The 24872-nt window shown below is 43.9% G+C and overlaps 1 long non-coding RNA gene and 2 other non-coding genes across 3 annotated transcripts; all 3 read right to left on the reverse strand.

Annotated features, from left to right (window-relative positions):
- Window positions 1-5572: 5572 nt before the first annotated feature.
- On the reverse strand, window positions 5573-21770 carry LOC148687302 (uncharacterized). The gene is made up of 4 exons (XR_015947401.1): window positions 21713-21770; window positions 15206-15300; window positions 13848-13912; window positions 5573-6054 (listed from the first exon to the last, which is right to left on the reverse strand). It is a non-coding gene; the product is annotated as an uncharacterized LOC148687302 (long non-coding RNA).
- LOC118084605 (small nucleolar RNA SNORA26) lies at window positions 14091-14208 on the reverse strand. The gene has a single exon (XR_004692527.3). It is a non-coding gene; the product is annotated as a small nucleolar RNA SNORA26 (small nucleolar RNA).
- Window positions 21503-21624, reverse strand: LOC118084606 (small nucleolar RNA SNORA26). Its single transcript, XR_004692528.3, has one exon. It is a non-coding gene; the product is annotated as a small nucleolar RNA SNORA26 (small nucleolar RNA).
- Window positions 21771-24872: the final 3102 nt, after the last annotated feature.

Consider the following 24872-nt stretch of genomic DNA (forward strand, 5'->3'; position numbering starts at 1 on the left):
GTGAGTGGCTTCTCACATTTCCTCTCTATGTGGGGAGAGAGAACAAAGAGCGGAAGTTCGTCAGCCTGACTTTCACTTATACACAAACAGTGATAAGGAATGGAAACATCCGATCATGTGACCCCCTGCAATAGTGGCAGGTAACTATTGCAGCGGCATTTTGCACATTTGCAATATATGTACAAACGTATTTAGTGTTGACATCATGATGAGAAATATTCATTTTCTCTTCAGCAGCAATTTTAAGCATTAACCTTATGCTTTCAAACTTTACAGTTGGTGAATAGACCTCGTGGTAATCTTAATCTGGAATCTGAAAATCTACGAGTGACTAGTCTCACCTTGTGTCGAATTATCTTTCCATGTTGGTCAGCTTTGGCCTTAAAGACCCAACGACTATCAATTAACCTGTTTTGAGATGTTAGCAACAGCTGTGTTAGCAATAGCCATGTTAGCATACCTTTTAGAAGGTTTACTTTTAGTGGCTCTCTGAGTCCTACACATAATATGTAAATCCCCAGGATCAGGTCTTTCACTCTTTGGAGAAGACCATCCCACAGTGAAGTGGGGTACGTCTAATTCAATATCAGACTCATCAGATGGTTCAAGAGATGTTTTGGTGCTTTTGTAATCGGCTGTGTCTGTATTACTATTGGAGCCTGAAGCAGCACCATCATCAGTATTAGAATCTGAACCTTCACCATCAACATCAGATTCATCACTTATATCATTAGAAGTAGGGTGACACTGAAAAATCCACACTGTTCCATTTTGCATTACATTCAACACTCCTAGTCAACCTTATTGTGTTGGTATCAGACATGAACACACAATAAGTGCCTTTCTCATAACCAAGAAATTTACTATGCAAACCTCTTTTGCTCAATTTGTTGTACTGAGGTGTATGAACCCAAACATCTGAAACAAAAATTATGATGAAAGGCTTTTTCTGGAACAGTTTTTCATAAGGGGTGCAGCCTATGGCTGATGAGAACCTGTGATTGTAACAATAAACAAAACAGTTTATAGTCTCTCCCCAAAAAGGGTCTGGCAAGTTGGCATCATGAAGCAAAGTCTTCATTCCTTGTTGGAGTGTTTGATTTACTCTCTCACACAGACCATTTTGCCATGGGGATCTGGGACATGCAACTTGATGTTCAATGCCAAGTTTAGCCAGATATTGCTCAAATTCAGCTGAACAAAACACCATCTTTATTTGTGAACAAATATTTATTTCACTTGGATATCATGAACATTTTTCAACCATGCACAGAAATTCTTAAACCTAGAAAATGCATCACTTTTATGTTCCAGCATGTAGACATGAACATATCTGGAAAATAGGTCAATTAAGACAAAAAATATCGTGAATTACCTCGGGAGGGAGCTAGAGGTCCCACAAGGTCAGCATGTAAGAACTGATGAGGCTTTGAGGCCTCCCTCCCAAACATTTTCCCCTTGGGAGCCATTTTTACCTTGTTTACACTACAAGAAATGAATTTCATGTGGTACTTGCAATCCTTCAAGAACATGTCCTCCACCATATTGGGCATTTTAGAAACTCTCTGAAAATGCCAATGACCTAATTTGCGGTGGTAGTCATGTACACAATTATTATGCAATTTCACATTTTTGCCCAGTCATATTGCAACATTGCTCATCATTTACAGCACTAGAATGAACATCAACAACATTAGCATTGGTATATTAAGGCAACAGAAATAAACCCTTTTCAAATTTGCCAAACAGAATGACCTCATTGCCCTTGATAATCTCACACCTAGTCTTAGTGAAACACAGTTTGAAGCCTTGTGAAATGAGCTGCGATACGCTCAGAATATTATTTGCCAGGTGCGGGACATACAGTACATTCTTGATGGTTGTATTGAGGCTGTTAAGAAACACAGTTCTTTCTCCTTCACTCTGCAACAGTCCTCCATAAGCTTGGTGGATCATTCCCTCCTGCATTTTAAGCTGGATGAACAAGCTTTTATCCTTGCACAGGTGACGCGTCACAGCAGAGAGCCTATCATGAAAGAACTCTGAGACTTCCCCCCACCTCTTCCTCTGGAGCCATGTTTAAACTTGTTGCCTTTTTTACAAAACTTTTGTAGATGTCACAATTCTCCGCAGTTGAAGCATCGCTGTGCTTTAAAAGCTGTGGTACCTTCTAGACTCTGTGCTGAGGGCTTAGGAACGTTGATAGCCCTCCCCTGGCTATGCTTAATGGCTACTCGCCAATCCATTTCATTAAGCAAAACAACTCCCACATGATCAACAGTCAGTTGCTTTGCTGAGAGAACGGATAGCCGGGAAACAACTGAATCAAAGCTTGCATCCAAACTATTGATAATCATGAGACAGATTATCTGGCAACGGTATGAGACTATACACACCAAGAGATTGCATGGAGTCCAACTCCTTCTCAATTGCAACTTTCCACTTACTAGCTTCCTCTGTTGGCAACTGCTGAACCTCTTCAAAACTTCAGGTTCACACACTGCTAGGTTTGCCCATACACTGATGGCTGTGAACCTGTCAGGTGGTTTACCTTTCGTGGTGTGTTTTGAACACCTTGGCCCCACTACAGGTTCCCCCTCTGACTCTGAAGTACTTGTCTCAGACTGAGACTCTCTTGTGCCTGGAGCACTTCCAAGAGACCTACTACACTTGTGATTTGGGGGACGTGGGTGACCGACCACGCTTACTGAACTTCCCAGGCCTCGCCTGGGGAGATGTGGGTGCACTTCTGGTTTCCTGCTTCACCTCCCTAGGAGTTGCACCACTTGGACCTGCTCCCTGATCTGGGTTTGGCCCTTGGCCTGGACCTCCAGCATCAGGAACTCTAGCATCAGGCGCCTGAGTTTCGTCCTCCAGGTCAAGAATGGTTGACCAGTCAAGAAGAACTTCAGGGTTAGCATGAATACGTCTCCAGCCATCCTGCTCATAGAACACAGCACTCCTGCTGATGTGTACTCGGGACTGATCCCCCTCTGGAGAAACAAACCTCCACCCCTTGGAGTTTGGCTCATAGCCACAGAAAATCATCTTCTTGGACCTTGGTCCACCCTTTCTGTGTTTCGCCTTTGGTATCAAAACCCACGCTTCGCACCCAAAAGTTCTTAGGTAGTGAACTTTGGGGGCCTTGCCATACAACATAGAATAGGGCGTGGTGTCCACAACAGAGTTGTACGCTCTGTTCAGGCAGAAATTCACAGCGATAAGCTTCCCCAAAAACTTCTGTGGTAGCCCTGCATCAAAAAGAAGAGCCTCCGCAAGTTCAGACAATGTGTGAAAACGCTGTTCTGCAACACCATTGTCTTGCGGACTGGATGGGGAAGACTTTCGGTGTCTCATTCCCTTGCTGCAGAAGAACCTTTGTAGCTCTGCCCCCATAAACTCTCCTCCGCGGTCGCTCTGAAAACATCGGACAGTAAGTGAGAACTGTAGTTCCACCTCAGCGACCCATTCCTGGATCACAGTGGCTGCCTCCCCTTTCTCCTTCAAGGTTACAAGCCACCCCATCCTGGAAAAATCATCAATCAGAGAAAGCACAAATCTGGCACCACCTAGGCTTGGTGTAGCCATAGGCCCAGTAAGGTCCATATGGACCAGCTCAAATGGCTGTGTGCTCCTCCTTTCAGACCTATGATAAGAACAAGTCTTGGTTTTTGCTTTCTTACATGCCCTGCAATCGAGAAACCTATTTCAGGATTTGAACTTGCACCCTTCTGTACACTCAGGTGCCTTCCCCACATACTTAAAATTAAGATGAGCAAATCATTGGTGCCAAAGATGCTCACAATCTGAATGAATTGGGGTATTAGGGGCATTAGCGCACTTTGCTTGCACTTCACCAGTGCTACTCCCACCTGCTTGCTCCCTCCCATCCAGGACAAACAGCCCATCTGAACCAACAGCAACACTAACCAAATGCACCCCATCACTCTTTCTGGAAATAGTACAAAAATCATCATCAAAAGAAACTTTAAAGCCATCACGCATTAAAGCAGACACACTTAAAAGACAGCTTTTCATGCCTGGCAACACATAAACATCAAGATCAGTGTCCAAACATTGCATATAGAAAACACCAGAGGTTGCTATTGTTCCTATAGAACCATCAGCTAAATTGAGGCTTTTTTGCTCTTCAAGTGGCGTGCAATCTCGCACTTCACCACAAGGTGGCATCATGTGATGCGACGCTCCACTATCAATGATGAATTGTAGGCTGTTTACTTCTTTCCTCCTTACTGTTGCCATAGCAGCCGAAAGATATTTGCTGGTAACCTTATCAGCAGGTTTCCCACGACCTCGGCCACGTCGCTGCTGGCCTCCTCCTCGGCTACCACCTCTGGGCTGGTTCCCATGGTAACCTGGCTGGGTGACCCTGGCAGCTTCTGGAGCTGTGCAGAATTTCGCCACGTGCCCTGGCCGGTTGCAGCGATAACAGAGCCGGGGTGCATATGCCTTAACAGTGGCTTCTTCAGGGCCGTTGCCTGCCCCCCCACTGGACTCCTTGCGTGCACAGCCCCCCTTAGACGCTGCTTCTCTTAGCCATCTTTCCTCCTCATCTGCAAGTCTCTCTGAGACGTACTGCATCGTCAGATCAGCAGGGGGCATTGCTTCAAACATCAGGCAGAGATGCTCAAAAGCGTTCCCCAAACTTGAAATCAAAATGTAGACCATTTCTTGCTCTCGGAACTCAAACTGCTGCTGCCTTAGCCTGTGGAATGCGGCAATCACATTGGCTATATGTGATTTCACAGGCTGTCCTGCCTGCAGCCTCAACTCAAAAAGATGGCGCATGGCATGCAGCTTCGCCCTAGCCGTCTGCCTTTGGTGGACTCTGACCAAATTCTGCCACGCCTCCTGAGCGTTTTCAGCTCCTTGGACATAGGGCAGCTGTGTATCATCGCAGCTCATCACTATGGCACATAGGGCTTTATTATCCTTTCTAACTTCCGCCGCAAACCTCTCACGTTCTCCAGCTGAGTTATCAGCAGCAGGCACTGGGGGGGTCGACACACAAGTCCAAAGATCCCTCCCCAGTAGCCATAATCTTGTTCTTTCACTCCACTCCTCATAATTGTCTCCATTCAGCCTTTGGAACGGGACGACAAAGGACTCCTGGGGTTGCTCCGCCATCTTCCACACACCCCGGGGCTAGCTTCCAGCGTACTCACTCAGATGTAGCTGCTGCGTAGCCTCCTCCGGGGCAGGAAACAATGGCATCCTGCAGCTTCTTCACCAGTGAGTTCATCTGCTCCTTGCTGATTGCAAGCACAGGTCTCTCTAAACTGGCTTGTGTGTGCTCCTTGCAGCCCACATGGTGCTGAGATCACCCCTCACTCTCAAGGGTGAACTTCTCCATAACCTATGATGATTTAATGAGGTTTAATTGCCTCATTAAGGTTTTGCCAAATCCTTACAAAAGTCCAGTGCGCTTCTTTTTGATCTGCACCACTCTGTCTGTGTTGGCAAAGCAATGCAGCTTCTCTCTCCTTCGCAGCATGAAGCTGTGTAGACATGCAGGAGCAAGCACACTAGTAAATCAGAACAAGACAGCTGCTTCTTCTTCTAAGCTAAAGTCTTTATTTACAAGCATAAATCACATTCCCAGCATTCTATGGCTGCCCCGGTTGAAAAACGAAACCAACAGCAGTATACAGAGAACAAAGACAGATCCCCGTATGTACTCCTCCCTCCTCTTTCCCCAGCGGCTAGACGTCACAGCAGAGGGCTTAACCCTTTAGCAGCTCTGATACTCCTCACACACTCTTCATACGTAAGCTCCGCGTTGCATAATTCATGGCATCTAAGCGGGAGAATCCAAAAGCCTCGTTCCTGCTCTGCGCTCCGGCCATTTCCAGCTTTCTCCTTTAGCCAGGAAATGATGCACACAGCAGCAGCAGAGATGTACAACCGGCAATTCACCCCTCTTCGCCTAATCAGCAAACGAGCTGGGCAGAAAAACAGACCCCATTAGCAGCTGGACTTGAGCCACATTCCTTGCTTCTGGCCATAAATCACGATCCTGGGCCCAGAACCGATCTATGTGGAGAGAGAGAACAAAGAATGGAAGTTCGTCAGCATGACTTCCACTTATACCCAAACAGTGATAAGGAATGGAAACATCCGATCATGTGACCCTCTGCAATAGTGGCAGTGAAAATACTGACATTGAACAAGTCACCAGTGTTCCCTAGCTATACCTTCTGACCTATGTATGTTTTAGCCTGAGAAAGAGGAGACTGAGGTAGCCATCTTCAAATATCTCAAGGGCTGTCACATGGAAGATGGAGCAATCTCGTTTTCTCTTGATCCGGAGGGAAGGACTCGAACCAATGGCTTCAAGTTACAAGAAAGGTCAGTCCCAACTAAACATCAGGAAGAACTTTCTGACAGTAAGAGCTGTTAGACCAGGCTCCCCCAAACTGTGGCCCTCCAGATGTTTTGGCCTACAACTCCCATGATCCCTAGCTAACAGGACCAGTGGTCAGGGAAGACGGGAATTGTAGTCCAAAATATCTGGAGGGCCAAAGTTTGGGGGTGCCTGTGTTAAGACAATGGAACAGACTCCTTCAAGGAAGCTGTGCACTCTCTTTCACTGGAGGTTAAGCAGAGGTTGGATGGTCATCTGTCATTGTTGCTTTAGTTGAGATTCCTGCACTGCAGTGTGAACTAGATCCCCCCCCTCCCCGGGTCTCTTCCAACTCTACAATTCTGGAATACTTCCATGTGGCCCTCTGCAAACAGTTTAGGACCCAATACCTGTTAGAGGGGGAGAGGAAATGGATAGATATGAAGCAATCGAGTGCCATAGGGTGGGCACGTGTGTGTGGAAAGAATAGTAGTAGACTATGCTGTGTTTATTCCATTGTTTTTGTTTTATCCCCGGTGTGCCCACCATCAGAGGAAGCCCCTCTCCCCTTTAGTAGAACCCTTCATTGAAAAAATGGGGGGGTAGTCACCCCTTTAAAAATCCACATCCTTAAAAATAAAAAGTCCATCAAACTTAAGGTTAAATTGCCAATGACACCTGTCAGCCTAGTCCTTCTTAAGTGACCTCCACAGTCAGTTACGGACTCATTGTTAAAACTTCTTCAGTGTATCTGAAGAAGTGTGCATGCACACGAAAGCTCATACCAAAATAAAAACTTAGTTGGTCTTTAAGGTGCTACTGAAGGAATTTTTTTTATGTTAAAACTGTGTTTATGGAAGACAATCTTACTTGGCTAGGAGTAATTGCCAAAGAAGAAGAAATCTAAGGTAGTCATGTGACATTGACAAGGGACTTTCTGCGGCAGGTGTTTGTGTTTGTGCAAAATTGCAAGTGAAAATGCTATAGCAAACAGCAATCTATTACAGGTTTCCCCTCTCATACCACTTGTTTGCCATCAGTTTAATTCTCCATTTAAGAGTGTCTGAAAACGGTTACCATGTTTTATTCTCATTACACAGCAAGATAAATGACCTGGAGAATTTTGATGCAATTGATTATTTAACCTAAATTATACACCACTTAAAACCTCTAAGCAGTTTACGTGTATGGTTGTGCTGCAACATTCAGAATTCAAAATCTGATAGCACAGCTATGCTCCAATTCACACATTAAGCCTATGAGGTGTGCAACAGGTCAATTTCTATTGGAATTTGCAAAACTGAATTCCTTAAATATCGCTAAATGTTATACTAGTGCATAAAGTGCTACACCGGCTGTCAGCTTATTTCTTGAGTGAATTCAAGTGGATTCCACTGCCCCACTCCTTTTTTCCCCACATTAAAAGCTTATTCAAATGGAAATGGGTACCGAAAGACTAGCCACAATGACAACCTTTAATCAAGGCAGTTAAAGTAAAACGTAGTTAAACAGAAATGCCAAATGTAGAATGAAGTGCACTTATTTGAGGTTTGAGAAGGTTCCAACAAATTGAGTAAGGACGACTACGGTATATAAAAGCAATTTGCTGGGAGGTCCTGAGCTGATGTGTTAACTTTTCTATGTGCCACACCTTTTGATACCAAAATTCATTGGTGAGATAGTCTGTCTTGTAAAGTTTTGGCTGCTTCTCATCAAGGTTCCACAAATCAGAATATTAGAACTTCTTTGTGTACTGTCAAATAATGCGGCTTAATTTTGCATCTGGAGACAACCACTGTTAATACTTCAACAAAAGCTTTTTGCCATGCCTTTTTCTACCGTTTTCATCCCGACCACAAATGGAAAAAATGAAGATAATGACTTGGATCTCTAGCCTTTTATAGAGGATGAGGTGGGGTCAGATGCAACACCAAACCAGTTTGGCATTGTGTGTATAAACCTGCTCTAATTTTAGAAGCATCTGCTTCTGGCAAGTCAACATGTAACCAGGAAATACAGCACGTTTTATGGTTTATCCAAATGTGCCAGGATCACAAACCAGCTGGAAGTTAGCTTGCTTGGACAAATCATTACGTAACATCCAGTGTTCATCTGTTTTTGGACAGTGGCCCACTGTAGCTAAGTGAAGCAAACGCTTTCAATATCTTTGTAGCAGAGGGTGCACATGAGATCAAGCCACGTTTTCCAGCACCAAAGCAATTTAATGCTATATACCAGGCATGTCCAACAAGTAGCTGCGAGTAGATTGCAGTCTCTTGGGAGTTGGCCACCTCTGCTGTATATCAATGTCTGATTGCATTTGTAGTTCCCCAGCTTCCTAGATAAAGCAAGAGAGGGTTTTCCCCCCCTTAAGCAAAGGCAGCATGTATACCGGTAAGGTGCAGTGACCTTTCTGTCATGCTTCCCCCCACCAAAAAAGAGACTGTGGGATGTTCTTTATTCAGTATTTCACACTATCTTTTAGCCTTTAGGAAGAAACACCATTCTTAACTAGGCATTTTTGGCTGTATTTGAAGTTGGCTTTATGTGGAGTTTATATTGTTGGACACTGCCAAGTGGGAGGAAATGACATTAAACTAATAAATTGGCTTTCAATTAAAGTTCAAGCACTGCATGTTTGTATCTTCAAGATCTACACCACTCTTGTTTAGAGCTAAACTGACTGTGCTTGGATGTAATCTTTATCAAAATGGCAAATACTTAGGGCTGGCAATTAGTTACTAGTTTACCTTGAAAAGATCAATATGGTATAGTAGAGAGAAAAAGAATGTATTGGAACGAACTCACCAATGAGCAAAGCATAATAAATACTCCCAATATCTCTTGCAGCTCTCCCTTACATTACTTATGGCATCATTAGAAATAGTCACTGAACTTTTCGCCTGAAACTATCAAAATATTCCCCCATTGTGTCTCAACTCCATTCCACCCCCCACCCCTTTTCAAAATGTGTGCACACAGGAACACACATGTAGATTGTGTGCAAGTGGAGATTCCCCTGTACCTGGTTAAAACATGTGTTGTTTCATCATTTAGCGGTTTTAGCTATCATTTTTAAGGCTTAACATTTAGGCAGTAGAGCTTTGAAAAAGCTTTTTAAAAATCATGAGTCTTTCATTGCCCTGCTAAATATTATTTTTGTAAGCTGGGGAACACTGAAAACAAATTTAAATTAAAAAATTATTTAAGAGAATCTGAATATACCAATGGGAAAAAGATACAAAGGTGCATTTTGAAACACTGATATAATACAATAAACCATTTAGTCTTCTTCATTTTTAATTAAGAAAAAGGTTCAGTAAAAACATAAGGCGCATGAAATGTCAGTCTTTTTTATTAGCAAGAAACCTGAGTTTGCTTATTGTTGCACAGCTTTTCAAATATTGGCACCAATTTAGTTACTGCTACCCTCATTCCTTTCTCCACATCAAATCCTGAGCTGTATTGGCTTTTTATGACAGCCAGACTCACATAGATGGGATGTTGCAAAATTAATCAGTATCTTCAGTGCTCTGTTACTCAATGGTGGGAACTCGTGTTTTGCTGAAGTCCATTTTTTTTGCACTGGTGTGTCTATAAGCTTTGCTTTTAGTGAAGGGTCTGATGAAAGTTGTATCAGTTCCGCCTCTTCTACAGTATTAAATATGAAGGAGGATCAGTACCAAAGGGATCTTGAATCCATTGAAACCAGTCACCATTTTTAAAAAGTACTTATCAAAATGGGCACTGAAGATGAGCTAAATGTCCACTAATTAGTGAAATAGTATCTCTCTTGCTGTAGAACTGGGAAGCAGTCCATTTCTCCTCCTTCATCAGTTTTTCTCTTCCAAAGAAGCAGCTTACAGTGGTACCTCGGTTTATGAACACAATTGGTTCCGGAAGTCTGTTCATAAACTGAAGCGTTCATAAACTGAAGCGAACTTTCCCATTGAAAGTAATGGAAAGTGGATTAATCCGTTCCAGACGGTCCGCGGAGTAACCGTTCATAAACTGAAGCGAACTTTTCCATTGAAAGTAATGGAAAGTGGATTAATCCGTTCCAGACGGGTCCGCAGAGTACTTAAACTGAAGCGTTCATAAACTGAAACATGGGTGTAATTGGTTCCGGAAGTCTGTTCATAAACTGAAGCATTCATAAACTGAAGCGAACTTTCCCATTAAAAGTAATGGAAAGTGAATTAATCCATTCCAAATGGGTCCGCGGCGTTCATAAACCGAAAATTCATAAACCGAGGTGTTCATAAACCGAGGTTCCACTGTATTTTCAAAGGCTGAAACTTTACAAGTGAGTCTAAGCAAGAGTTTCACTCCCTTGTGAAGACTTACTGAACAAGTTCAGCTTTTTGAAAATATCAGATAGAGGCAACTTTTAGCAAGAAGTACGCACCCAGAAAACATTTAGCACTGGCATGGTTTTCTTGGTCAAGGTAAGAATGGAGTTCTTGACTAAGTTCAAAAACAAGAGTTTTTACCTTGATGGCTCTCTCGAGGAAATGTACGACTGTAAAATAGAAGAGCCATATGCCCATCTCAACACATTTTATTGACAAATCTAGCTTTCTGAGGTTGAGTTTGGTTGAAGTTAATCACATTTAGCACTGTTCGCAGGACTTTGTTCAAATCGGCACCCAAATGCTGAGAAACAAGTGCTTCCCTTATGGGTAGTATGATGTGTATAAACTGCATCAGGGGCTCTGCTGAGAATGAGTGCTTTTAGGCCACTGTAACAGCCTGCCACTGAATGAGCACCATCGACACAATGAACCCAGTCTATTTTATTTACTGCCATGAAGTTGTCCACAATTCCAAACAAATCTTTGTCTGTTACTCCTACATTTATGTCCTTACAAAAAAAATCTTCCACCATTTCATTTAGATCATCATCAAATTGCACATAGCAGATTAGATGAACATCTCGATTACTATCAGTGGACACATTGAACTGCAAACCAAAGTCCTTCCTCCTCATTTTTTCTCTAAAAGCTGCTCATTAAGACCCTCTCCTAAATCTTGAATTTGGCAGCTGATTGCATTGTCGGAGGATACTCCAACCACAGTAGACACCATATCAATAGTGTTATTCTGCTATTGTATGGGTTTCTTACATTTTGCGACCCGGTAGGTTACTTTATAGGATGCTAAAAGAGCTTTACTCAAGTCTGGTAACCTGTTTATTAAATACCGATTCTTTCACCTGACTTAGTTTTCTAGAGAAATATTCCATTAGTTTACCCACATCATTCTTATAAACACTTTCTAAGTGGCGTTTCATTTTGCAAGGCAACATGCATTCAATAGGGAGCATTTTCAAAAACAAAACACACTGTGGGTGCTCTTCATTGTTCACACTAATGAAACCAAAATAGCTTTCATCTTGTTTTCTGTATTTGCAGCTCCTTTCTTCATCAACTTCTTCTTTGTCATACTCAACAAGTTCTCGCTTTTTACTAGTGCTTGCCAAACTAAAGAATCTTTCCATATTGCTGTGTTTTAATTTAAGCATGGGACCGGGGTGCAAGAAACTCTGGAAGCAGAAAAAGCAGCATAGCAGGAAATGTTAGGATAAAACAGACATCAGTTGGCTATACTTACAGGCATAAGCAAATGTCATCAGTGTTGACACCTGCCTTGATTTTACAGATTTTTTAAAAATTGTTATCCATTTTTATTTATTTATAGGGGGAAGGTGTGATGGGGAATGGGGCACATACATGGAGACAGAGACAGACAGAAATGGAGAGGGGAGGAGGAAAGCAGTGTCAAAGGTCTTTGGCGCAACAAAGGGATGAGTCTCCTGAGGGGGCTGGGGTGGGCAAAGGGACACAGTGAAGGAATTGAGGGCAACCAGCAGCAGTACCTTTGCACAGGAATTGCTCCAGTTCTACAAAACCCAGCCAACCCTTGTGTGAACTTGTGTGATTTCACCAAGGAGAAGGGGAAGGTGACAACAAGAATGAAGAGAAGGACAACTCCAAGGAGGGAAAGGAAGGAAGGACAGCCGTGGTACCCTTGAATATTCCTCAACAATTCCTCAATATTCCCCCAGGGAGTCAAAGATCACCAGTTAAAAACCATTGTATTATGGCAACTCGGTGAAGGCACTTAACAGAGAAATTATCATGTTAAAAATTAAATACTATACCACACCAGCTATCTCATCTATTAAACCAGTCAACAGTCACTCCGTAGAATGTTAGCTAGACATCACAGGCAGAGGAGGAGATATGGGACCCCATATTTGCCATAAATATCTCATTTGGACTAAAGACTTGCACATATTTAGCTTTACAAAACAAGTCTAGTGATCATTTGCAATTGCTACAGGCTCTCATTATCTTCACTCCCACCAATCCTAACTAAAGCTATTCATACTTGGTGCCTAAAATAAGATTTCACTAAAAATCACTGGGCAATAAAAGCCACTTAACTAGAAAAAAGTTTTTAGTCTCATCACACCCATGAGCACAAACATGCTTGCAGTAATAACATGTTGTTCGGATTTATGGGTTGTGTTCATTGCACTTATCCCATCAGTGCAAAGACTTTTGGTTTCACAAAAATTCCTCCTCCCTCTCTTCTACCATAAATGTGTTTTGAATTGCCCCCTTCCACTCACCATCTGTAGTAGCTATGGGGAGGGTGCAAGTAGAGAAGTGAAGGCCTGGGGAAAAACAGGTTGGGTGCTGTCTTTCTCTTTTCCCAAAAAAACCCCTTTCCCCAGTGAAAGCTTTTAAATCATGAATTTTTTTCTTTTAGGATTATTAAAATGTTAAGACATGATTTCCAAAAACTATGTAACAGGAAGGCTCTTATGTAAGACTATTTCCACTATCAGATTATTGCATTTCTTGTACACGGAGGACAAGAGCAAAATGCATTTTGGCCTCCAGGAGGCACTGCCATTAACACAAAAGGAAGATGCAGTGCCTTTTTTGTGGGCTTCCCCTTGTTAGCAAGGTTGGTGGGTCGTTTTCTGTCCTCTAGTAGGAGAAAGTACAGAGGAACACAAAGAATCTGAAATTGATCAAAGGCCTCTATTGTAGTTCGACTTGTAAGCTAAAGTGGTACCTCAGGTTAAGAACGGTTTCAGGTTAAGAACGGACCTCCGGAAAGAATCAAGTTCATAACCAGAGGTACCACTGTAAAGTAAAACTTTGTTTCTCAAGTAACAAAGTAACTTTTGATTTGTAAAGGGTGATAGGGGTGGGCGGATTTTTCAATCTCCCCCCCCAATATTTTTTGTTTTCTCACATGGTTTCAAAATTTCTCTAGGTGTGGGGCATGCACGGGGAGGGGAAAGTTCCACTGCACAAACAGAAATCATTGTTCTTGCAGGCCACTGCATTGTGCCTCTTCTTCACTTGGCAATGAAATGTCAGCCAGATGAATGAATATTCCCTTGCCACACCTGCAGTTTCTACAGAATCATCTCCATTCATCTGCAGCTGTTCATACTACTCACCCAGATGCTTGGTCTTCCTAGTTGTCAGTGATGCTCAAAGCTCTGGATAACCGTCCAGGCATCTGCTAAAAGAATATATCCACCGTAACTTTTACCTCCTAAAAAGTTTTACATGTACCTAACTCTCAAGAAAGTAAAAAATCCATGGGCCGATGTTTAAAATGCCAATGACATCAGTCACAGCAATTCTAGAGCAAGATATATCATTGTATCGCAGCAGACATTTAACAAGTATTTTCTTATGTTTGTTCCTCCCGACAGGATCCAGAAGAAAGTTGCATTCTCGCCTCTGGGTTTAAGAGAGAATTACTATACCCCTTTGTGTTGGCCACTTAAAGCACCACCAGCCTTAAGAGGGCAAAGCTAAAAAGGGGGGAATCTAGTGCCTGCAAAGACTTTGAATCCAAATACTTAGTTCACACATTGATGTTTATAACTTGGCAACTACTAAATCCACTGATTTGCAAACATGCATGCCAAATCAAGAAACAGACTGAACCATATAAGCCCAATGCTTTTCAGATTCATCAGTTGCTGTATTAGGCCTTTTGCTTTAAATCCTTCCTACTCACAAATCTAGCACTGGTTCTTCATATTTTATTAATCAGCCCATGTTCTTACCCTGCATCTCCTACACAGGAACAAAGCTGTCCCTTATCTTACTTAGCATTTTGTGCAACACTGGTACAAGATACTGGCCATAAGCAAGTAGTCTCAAGCAATGATTATCTAGCGCAGGCAGCCCCAAATTTGGCCCTCCAGATGTTTTGGACTACAATTCCCATCTTCCCTGACCACTGGTCCTGTTAGCTAGGGATCATGGGGGTTGTAGGCCAAAACATCTGGAAGGCCACAGTTTGGGGATGCCTGATTTAGCACCATCAAATTACGTACATGACACTTAATAAAGAGAACTGTGCGAACAACAGGTTGCTGCAGTATTTTGAGAGGCGAGAGATGCATACATGCATATGCAATAATATGCAGCGAGGGGTTAGGGACCAATGACTTCTTGGGAAAATGGGTGGTACTGAGAAAGGATTTGAAGAAAAATAGTAACATCATGCAGGCATCCTTGGAGAAGTCATAGACATCAAGGATAGCAAGGAAACATAGGTAGAATTGTTTAGAAGAGGGCTTTGTAAGACAGCACTGGAGGGGAAAGAATCACAGGCAATGCTGTAATGGGAAATGAGGACAAAAAGTAAACTGGGGCAAGGTCACTGAGTTTTAAGTAAGGCACTTGGGATGGATGCAAAATAGGATGAAAAGCTAATGTAAGGGGCTCATGGCAAGCTCTGAGGTGAAGAGACGGTTTCAAATGATGTTCTAAAGAAAGGATTGTCATCAATTCTTACCTTCTACCTAAAGGAATATTGCTTCCAGTTACAGAACACTTTGTGGAAGGCCTTGCGGGTAAGATGACAAGGGTTTTGCTTTTACTGGAACATACCTGCAACAGAAGAATTAGTTAACTGGCTACTTTTGTTACTATGGCTTTCGAAGAACACAAAACTAGCAGCAAATATGTTTCCAATGGATTCAACCTTATAAGCCAAGGCAACTGTGGCAAATTTTGTCATAACATGTATCAAAAACCCACTAATCTGAAGAATTGCAACACTGGTTTTTCATCATGTCACTGTTTGAAGACCAAATTAGGGGGGATGCACCATGGGAATACTACTAATTCAACCGAGATTTATTGCTTTCTTCCCAATGCTAGCAAACAAAAGGTTCTGGGCAGGTGTGTTTTAAATTTAAATTCCTGTAGCATTCAAGCAGCATTTTCTGTCAGTTTTTATAGTTCCAGAGCACTATCCTGACCCTCAAGTTCTAGAGACTCATACTGCAGAGTGAACATTGTGGGAAGATGCCACAGGTGGTTCCTTGTTCCCCAATATCCTCACACAATATATTTTTAGGACCCACCCTATTTTTTATGATTGGAATCTGTGTTTTAATGCTGTAACCTGCCCTGGAACCTTAGGGCGAAGGGTTGGGAATGAATGAACGAAGAATATTTATTATTTCTAGTGGTCCAGTGTGATGGATGTTTATAGAATTAACAAAACTATCTATCCTGGTGACTATCTAATGTTTATTGGATGGATTTCCCCCAAATTGATTTTTATTGTTATTCATGCTTCTATACTGTATTTTATGCTGCTTTTATGTTAAGTGTTTTAAATTTCTTGTTAGCCACCCTGAGCCTGGGTTTCTGAACCAGGAAGGGCAGGGTGTAAATAAAAATCATTATTATTATTATTACCGTGTTTCCCCTTTTTTAAGACGTAGTCAGAAAGTAAGACATGGCAGGGTTTTTTTAGAAGTAGGAGAAATAAGACGTACCCTGAAAGTAAGCCATAGTGCCGCCATTGTCCCCATCGCCAGCAAAGCAGCTACCGGTAGAGGCGTGGGGGGGAGGGAGACGCCTCTTGCCGGAGTTCTGCCCCGCCTGCTCCTGACTCGCGGGGAGAACAAAAGGGAGAGGCGAGGAAAAAAAGACGCCACTTCCTGTTCCTGCCGGGAGCAGCAAACCAGCGAGAGGCGCGGGAGAAAAAGGCGCCTCTTGCCGGAGTTCTGCAGCCTGCTTCTAGCGTGCAGGGAGCCAGAGAGCGAGAGGTGGGGAAAAAAAAAAGACTCCTCTTGCCCGAGCCCTGCCGCCACCGGGACTCAGAGGAAACTTGCCGACAAAGACGACTGAAGGAGCGAGAAGCACTGTCGCGTGCAAGGAGATAAATATAGGAGATAAAAACTGTAAGGAACCCCTGTTGAGAACTTGGCGCTTTTGAAGCTTCTCTCCTTCTTTCCCTCCTCCCGTTTTTTTAAGGTAGCATTGCCCCAAGGATCGCTTTGCTCCTGCTCCTCCTTGCCCAGCTGATTTGTGGCTGAAGGAGGGGTGATTCCTTAAAAATCTGCCGAGGAAACGATCCTTATGGAGGACAGGGAAGTTTTTTTCCCTCTCCCTCCTTGCGTTTATCAAGGCAGCTTTGCCTGAAGGCAGATTTCCTCCTGCTTATCCCTGCCCAGCCACTGGTGTTTGTGGCTGAAGGAGGGGTGATTCCTTAAAAATCTGCCGAGGAAACGATCCTTATGGAGGACAGGGAAGTTTTTTTCCCTCTCCCTCCTTGCGTTTATCAAGGCAGCTTTGCCTGAAGGCAGATTTCCTCCTGCTTATCCCTGCCCAGCCACTGGTGTTTGTGGCTGAAGGAGGGGTGATTCCTTAAAAATCTGCCGAGGAAACGATCCTTATGGAGGACAGAGAAGTTTTTTTCCCTCTCCCTCCTTGCGTTTATCAAGGCAGCTTTGCCTGAAGGCAGATTTCCTCCTGCTTATCCCTGCCCAGCCACTGGTGTTTGTGGCTGAAGGAGGGGTGATTCCTTAAAAATCTGCCGAGGAAACGATCCTTATGGAGGACAGGGAAGTTTTTTTCCCTCTCCCTCCTTGCGTTTATCAAGGCAGCTTTGCCTGAAGGCAGATTTCCTCCTGCTTATCCCTGCCCAGCCACTGGTGTTTGTGGCTGAAGGAGGGGTGATTCCTTAAAAATCTGCCGAGGAAACGATCCTTATGGAGGACAGAGAAGTTTTTTTCCCTCTCCCTCCTTGCGTTTATCAAGGCAGCTTTGCCTGAAGGCAGATTTCCTCCTGCTTATCCCTGCCCAGCCACTGGTGTTTGTGGCTGAAGGAGGGGTGATTCCTTAAAAATCTGCCGAGGAAACGATCCTTATGGAGGACAGAGAAGTTTTTTTCCCTCTCCCTCCTTGCGTTTATCAAGGCAGCTTTGCCTGAAGGCAGATTTCCTCCTGCTTATCCCTGCCCAGCCACTGGTGTTTGTGGCTGAAGGAGGGGTGATTCCTTAAAAATCTGCCGAGGAAACGATCCTTATGGAGGACAGGGAAGTTTTTTTCCCTCTCCCTCCTTGCGTTTATCAAGGCAGCTTTGCCTGAAGGCAGATTTCCTCCTGCTTATCCCTGCCCAGCCACTGGTGTTTGTGGCTGAAGGAGGGGTGATTCCTTAAAAATCTGCCGAGGAAACGATCCTTATGGAGGACAGAGAAGTTTTTTTCCCTCTCCCTCCTTGCGTTTATCAAGGCAGCTTTGCCTGAAGGCAGATTTCCTCCTGCTTATCCCTGCCCAGCCACTGGTGTTTGTGGCTGAAGGAGGGGTGATTCCTTAAAAATCTGCCGAGGAAACGATCCTTATGGAGGACAGAGAAGTTTTTTTCCCTCTCCCTCCTTGCGTTTATCAAGGCAGCTTTGCCTGAAGGCAGATTTCCTCCTGCTTATCCCTGCCCAGCCACTGGTGTTTGTGGCTGAAGGAGGGGTGATTCCTTAAAAATCTGCCGAGGAAACAGATCTTTATGGAGGAGGACAGGGAAGCTTCTCTCCTCCCCTCCCTCTTCCATTTATTTTAAAAAACAACCAAGGGCTTTTCCATATGACCTGTTTGTTGGCATTCAAACTCAAAGCTTTTAGTCTTTATCATCCAGACTTCATTGAGCAAGCATTCATTCCAACTTGCTTGTGGAGGGTGTTTGCAGGTTTTTCCATTGACAATTTGTTCATCCCACAGTTCTCAGTGGATTTCAAGTTTCCAAACAACACAAAGTTCCAATAAAAACAACAAAGTGGTTTTGTTGCACTAGGACAACTCAGCTCTTTAATCCACTTTAATTGTGCCAAACTTAAAATTGCAATATGCTCTTGAGTCCCCTGTCCTGAGGTGCCAAAATTTAATCTTTTTAGCCATTTCTGGACACCTAAAAGCAGCCATTTAACATTTTTCTCTATCCCCCCATAACCAGCCAGAAACAACCCCCAGACAATATGGCTGCAAAAAGAAGGAGCTATACAGTTGAGTACAAGAAAGGAATTGTGGAGGACTCCCAGGGCAAGAATCTTACAGCTTTCTGCAAGGAGAAGAATTTGGATATCCGAATGGTCCAAAAATGGCGGGCAGAATACGATAACCTCAGTCTACAGGTGGTCATAGGAAATGCTAAGAAGCGTAAGTGTGGTGCAGGTCGGCAACCTTCAGTTCCTGAGCTGGAAGACATGATCAGTGAGTGGATCGCTGAAAGGAGAGCAAAGGCTTTGGTTGTGCGCAGGGCTGATATTCAAGCATTTGCCCTAGCAATGGCATCACAATTTGAAGTATCCCCTGAATTCAAAGCATCACAACACTGGCTGGATGGCTTCCTTCAGCGATATGAACTGTCTCTCAGAAAATCAACAACACTGTTTAGGTTGGAAGATGCTGAAGTTGTTAAGCGAGCACTTGCATTCAAGTCCTTTGTTGATGGCATCGACTTTTCTAAATACCAACTTTGCAACATGATTGCTATGGATGAAACTGCAGTGTTTATGGGCCAAGGAGCCCAAACAACAATTGAACAGAGGGGTGCCTCCTCAATCTACGTTCCCTCCACTGGTCATGAAAGTTCTCGAGTTACCTGTATTTTGGCAATTCGTCTGGATGGAAAGAAAGCCACACCTGTTATCATCGCTAAGGGCAAGAAAGATAAGATTGAACGTGTTTCTGGCATTTATGTTCTGGAATCCGAAAAAGCCTGGTGCACACAAGCAGTTATAAGGAGGTGGCTTGATTTAATGCTGCCACTTGTTACGCGAGGTGGTCAAAGAGGTCTGCTAGTCTGGGATTCAGCCAGCACTCACCGCGCTAAAGACATGAAGAAGTTCCTTGCAGAGAGAAGAATAGATCAAATAATGATTCCTGCAGGAATGACTGCCTATCTGCAGACTCTTGATATTGCAATAAACAAGCCATTCAAAGACCATTTGCGTATGGAAATCAACGACTACATTGAAAATAGAATGACAAGAAATCAGCGTGGAAACTTTGTGAAACCTAACCTGCAAGAGGTCGTGAATTGGGTGAAGAATTCATGGGATAAAATCACTGAAAGTGTTGTTGCCAATGCACTCCGAGCAGGTTACCTGGATAAGAGGTGCTCATTTACTGAGAGCTCTATCGCTCAACATGAAAGATTGGGGCCAATGGTTCTAAAGGAACTGGAATTGCAAGAAATGAAGGATGGAATTCCGGGTTTGGAGTGTTATGATGATGTTCCAGAAGAAGACGACTTAACTATAATTGAATAAATGTTGATTGTTGTATGCTCCAGAAGAAGATGACTTAATTTTAATTGAATAAATGTAGATTGCTGTACCGTACCATACTGATGCAATAAAAATAAGACATCCCACTGAAAGTAAGCCACCCTGTGTTTTTTTGAGGGAAAAAAGTTATAAGACGGTGTCTTAAAAAAGGGGAAACACGGTATTATTATTATTATTATTAAAACGTAAAAGAGAAGACATGATTCTCTGTGAGGGGAAAAAGAACTCAAAATAATTTTATGGCAGCAAAATTTGCAAAAAAATAAATAAATGTACTTCTTTTTCAATGGTCAGAGAAATTGTCTGAAGGTACCTGATGTAGTTCCAGAAGATGTAAGCAGACCTGGCCACTCTGGACGTTTTTAGGGGGGGAAGCAGGGTATAAGGCTGTGCGTGCACTGTGCATTTAAAGCACATTTCCTCCCTCAAATAATTTTGGGTCCTGCAGCTTTTTAAGGGCTGCTGGGAATTATAACTCTGTAAGGGGTAAACCACAACACTCAAAACCCATTGAGTTTGCTTTTAAAGTACAGCACAGTACATATGCAGCCCAAACATAAAATACAAGGGGACATGCCAGGCTTTCATATCCAACTCTTAACTTATTTGCACTGCAAAATTAACTCTTGCTGAGCAGTGAAGGACAAGCCATGCAAACGTGGATACTAGTTAGCCCTTTAATATGTTTCATCGTCTTTCGCCTGTATTCACAGGCTATGAACTCCTGCATTGCAGGGGGACTGGACTAGATGAACCTTGGGGGTCCCCTCAAACCCTACAGTTTTACGATTTAGGCTGGTGACTGAATGCATGGATTCGACTGTTAGGATTTTTATAACCCGAGCTGCTCCAGCAAGGGGTACTATGATTTGTGTACATCATGTGAGTGTCGGAGATAGAGCATGAGAAAGGAAGTCTGTCTTATCTCTTCCTTCCGAGTACTGTTGGTAGTTTACTACTTTATTCACAGTCTTATATACAGAGAATCCATCAGTACGTCTGTGCTCTCTGAACACCAGTACACAACAGCGTAGTTACGCAGAAACGAAATTAACTTCCAACAGTTCTCAGAAGGAAGAGATAAGACAGAGTGTGAGCCACAGGGAACGCTCTGGAGATATGGGGAGTCCGCAGCCTCCCCAGGGCGTTTTCCAACATCAACGACACACTTTTTTATTAAATGCTCTTTCTTGAATGAAGTTGGGGCCCAACGCATGAAACTTATGGGGGTGCAAGGCGGCTATTTTTGGGTAGATCAGGCATAGGCAACCTTGGCTCTCCAGGTTTTGGAACTACAACTCCCATGATCCCTAGCTAACAGGGCCAGTGGTTAGGGATTATGGGAGTTGTAGTTCCAAAACGTCTGGAGAGCCAAGGTTGTCTATGCCTGGGGTAGATGAACTCATCACGCGAAGCCTGACACCCACCCCTCCAAGCCACGGGCATCAATCCAGCGCCAGTCAATATGCACACCGAAATGGCCCTTCCTGGGCCAAGTAGGAGCTCCATCCAGCACGTGTCTCTCACGACAGGATCCGGAAGCAGAGAGCGGCAGCCCTGCCCCGGGTTTCAGTGAGAGGAATCCTCTGCCCCCCTGTGTTGACCACCTCAAGCACGGGACGCTTGAGGTGCGCAATGTTTAAGGGGCTCCGGGGGGGGGGAGAAACCCGGTGAAAAAAGACCCATTTCAAGGCCAGCTCCACCTTGCACGCGGCCATGCTTACCTCCAACCTCGGGAGGCCCAGCAGCGTCAAGCCACCCCGACCAACCAGCCCAGAAGCGGAAAGGGCGCAAAGGAGGAAAACGCGCCTTCAGCGGGTTTATATAGAGAGCGGGCAAAGCCGATCGCGCGAGACTTACGGTCCGGTGCGCGCGCGCAATGGATGAGAACTACGCTTCTCGTGGTAGAGATTTTTTTTGGGGGGGGGGGAAAGAGAATTCGTCCACTCCTGGCAAGCGCCTCTTCCGGCTGCGACGCTGATTGGTGGAGAGGAGAAGGCACCTGACTTATCAGAAAGAGAAGGCGGGATTGGCGAGGGAGGTCGGCTCTGCTCTAGGCATAGAATGCTAGAATGAGAGAGGTTGGAAGGGATCCCTGAGGGTCATTCGGTCCAACCCCCTTTTAATGCAGGGAACTCGGTCAAACAGGACAGGTGGCCATCCAACCTCTGTGGAAACGGAAAAGGAAGAGGGATGGAAAGGGGAGTGCTTTTGATTACACGCTGAGTGCATGTTCCGCTCTTACAGCAGGCGCTTCTTGCTTTAAGAGGGAAGGGAGATGCTGTCCATTATCTGCGCATTGCAGGAGGATAAAGATTAAGAGACGGTGGCTTGGAGTCGCCCTACTGTGTAGCCCGCGACTGGTTTCTCCTTCGTGGCATGGGGAGGTGGAGGTGGCAGTTCGCCATTGCTTTGCATTATGCTATTTGATGCGCAGGTTTGGCCCACGAAATAAGTGGAACTGCAGCGTAACAGTACAAGGTGTTACTTTGTTACAATCTCCGCCATTTCTAGTTGCAGTTGGGCTTCCGCCTATTTCTTTCTGTTGTGTATCTGGTTTCAGCAAAGGCTGGATCAAGTGGCCTTGCTAGCACAGTATTTCCTTCTTAATCCAGCTCTCCCTTTCTAGATCACAGAATCGGAGAGTTGGAAGGGGCCCTGAGGATCATCTAGTCCACTGCAGGAATTTGCAGCTTTCCCTGTGGGAATCGAACCTGTGACCTTGGCATTATCAGCACCATGCTGTTTATAGTAAATTAATTATTATTTTTTATAAAAATGCAAATTATTGGTCTTTCCACCGACATTTGTAGTTTGGTCTGGATCGGTGATGTGGGCCACAGACTTTGCCAGCTACATTTTCAAGGGCACAACCATCCTATTTGAGAGGGGTGGGAATCTACGGAAGAGCAACTGCCAGATGCAGAGCCCTGCTGTCTGGTTGTGGCCTGAGTAAGCAGGACACCAGCAGCGAGGCGTTTGCACTTGCCGTGTGAAGGGAAGCTTCTGGAAGCACAAGTGCCATCTTGCAACTAAGCCAGGCTCTGTCTCCACTGGCAAAGCAGCAAACATGCAAGTTCTTTTTTTAAAAAAGCAACTTTAAAAATCGTTCTAGATTTTTGTGCACAAGGACCAGCAAGGCCCAGAGATAATTGGAATAATAAATATGAACACACTTCTATCCTCCGCTCAAAATTACCACATGAACTTTTATGAAGAATGCAACCCATAAATAAAAGCTAGTTGAGCTGCAATTTCAATTTGGAGTCCCTGGCTGCTGCTATTGCGTGGATTTATGGTTACCCTATACATGTTGGTCTTGTTAGACGATGCTGAAAATAGCACGTAGTATGTCTTCAGCCCACATACTGTCACTATTTGACTTCCACAATGCATATGCCCTGCAATTAACATTTCTAGATTGCTGTATACAAATACTGGATGGGAAAAGAGCACACAGAAGCAGTATGTATTTTACAAAGGCAGAAGGACCCTTTTGCACTCGTTGTCAACCCTTCAATGATAATGTGCTATTTTTGTTTCTTAAAGGCCATTTTCCAAATAGTTACACTCCTCCTCTTCCCCAAATGGTGGGAAATTTGAGGGGTGCAGAGAGCAATCCTGTACCCGGCAGTAGATACATCACTGTGCCAAAGGAACTGCCATTGTATCCAATACTAATCCCAAGGACGGAAACATACGGCTAGAAACATCCCAGACACTATGAATAGGGCAGACTGCCCCCCTGTCACAGTCTCTGGAAATATTGCTAAAACCTACCAATCAGGAATGGTACAGGTGGTGCTGGGACCTTTTTCTGGCTCTACACCCCCAGCACAGGGGGGTGGGGTGGGAAAACAAAACCAGGCAAAGTGTCACAGGAATATTCAAGAGACCTCTGTTGTACTATCTGCTAAGGCAAACACAAATGTATAGAATCACTAGTTTAAATCCCTCTAGGACAAAAAATATTTTGTTCCCCAACCCCCATGAAAAAGAAACATGCAAATAAAAATGATATTGAGTGGAATATCGTTTCTGAACATGTGAGGTTTTAAATTGCTATCAATTTAATTGCCCTGAATTTGTTCATGCCCCTTTTCCTAGTTTACTTGAAAAAACAAAAACAGAACAGCAACATGTCTCTTCCATAGTTAATTTATGTTTTATCAATTTTCCAGGAAAGATGGGGGGGGATTGGACGTTCCTGGGAAGGATATATATATATTCTTGGTTTACAAAGGTATGTGCAATGTCTCTTGTTTCAAGTTACATTTTCCACAGGTCAGTTTCATTTCTTGAGACATTAGGGTTACATTAGGAAGAAAAAGGGGGGAGGAGGTGGAGGGGGCCATGGTGGGTGGGGGTGCGGAGGCGATATTTCTGTTTTGCTTAATGTATGTGTGGGTTTTTGTGTCATTGTAGTTTGTGCAGCTTCTCTTTGCTATTCGCTTGTGTTCCTTTGGTGCTGAGAGAAGTTGGGGTTGGCCTAGGGTGCGGTCGCTTGTTTGTGATTGGCTGTGGTGAACTTTGTTTTCGTGTGTGAGTGGGGTGGGTGGGTGTTTTTGAATCAGGTTAGCCATATTGATTCATATGCTGTTGGTGGTTTCGTGTCGTTGTCTTGTTGGGCTGTGTATGTGATAAAGGGGAGCCATACCGGGGTGAAGGTATCTTCTTTTATTTGTCCCCGTGTCAGTTTCAGTTTATCAGTTAATTTTTCTAGTAGGGCTGTTTCCCATACTATTTGGTACCATTGGTCCATGCTTACTCCTGACAGGTCTCTCCAGTGTCTGGCTATGATGATGATGATGATAATAATAATATTTTATTATTTATACCCCGCCCATCTGGCCAGGTCCCCCCCGCCCCCCCCACGGCTCTGGT

The sequence above is a fragment of the Zootoca vivipara genome, chromosome Z1, assembly GCF_965207765.1.
Source record: "Zootoca vivipara chromosome Z1, rZooViv2.hap1.1, whole genome shotgun sequence".
NCBI classification, from domain to species: Eukaryota; Metazoa; Chordata; class Lepidosauria; order Squamata; family Lacertidae; genus Zootoca; species Zootoca vivipara.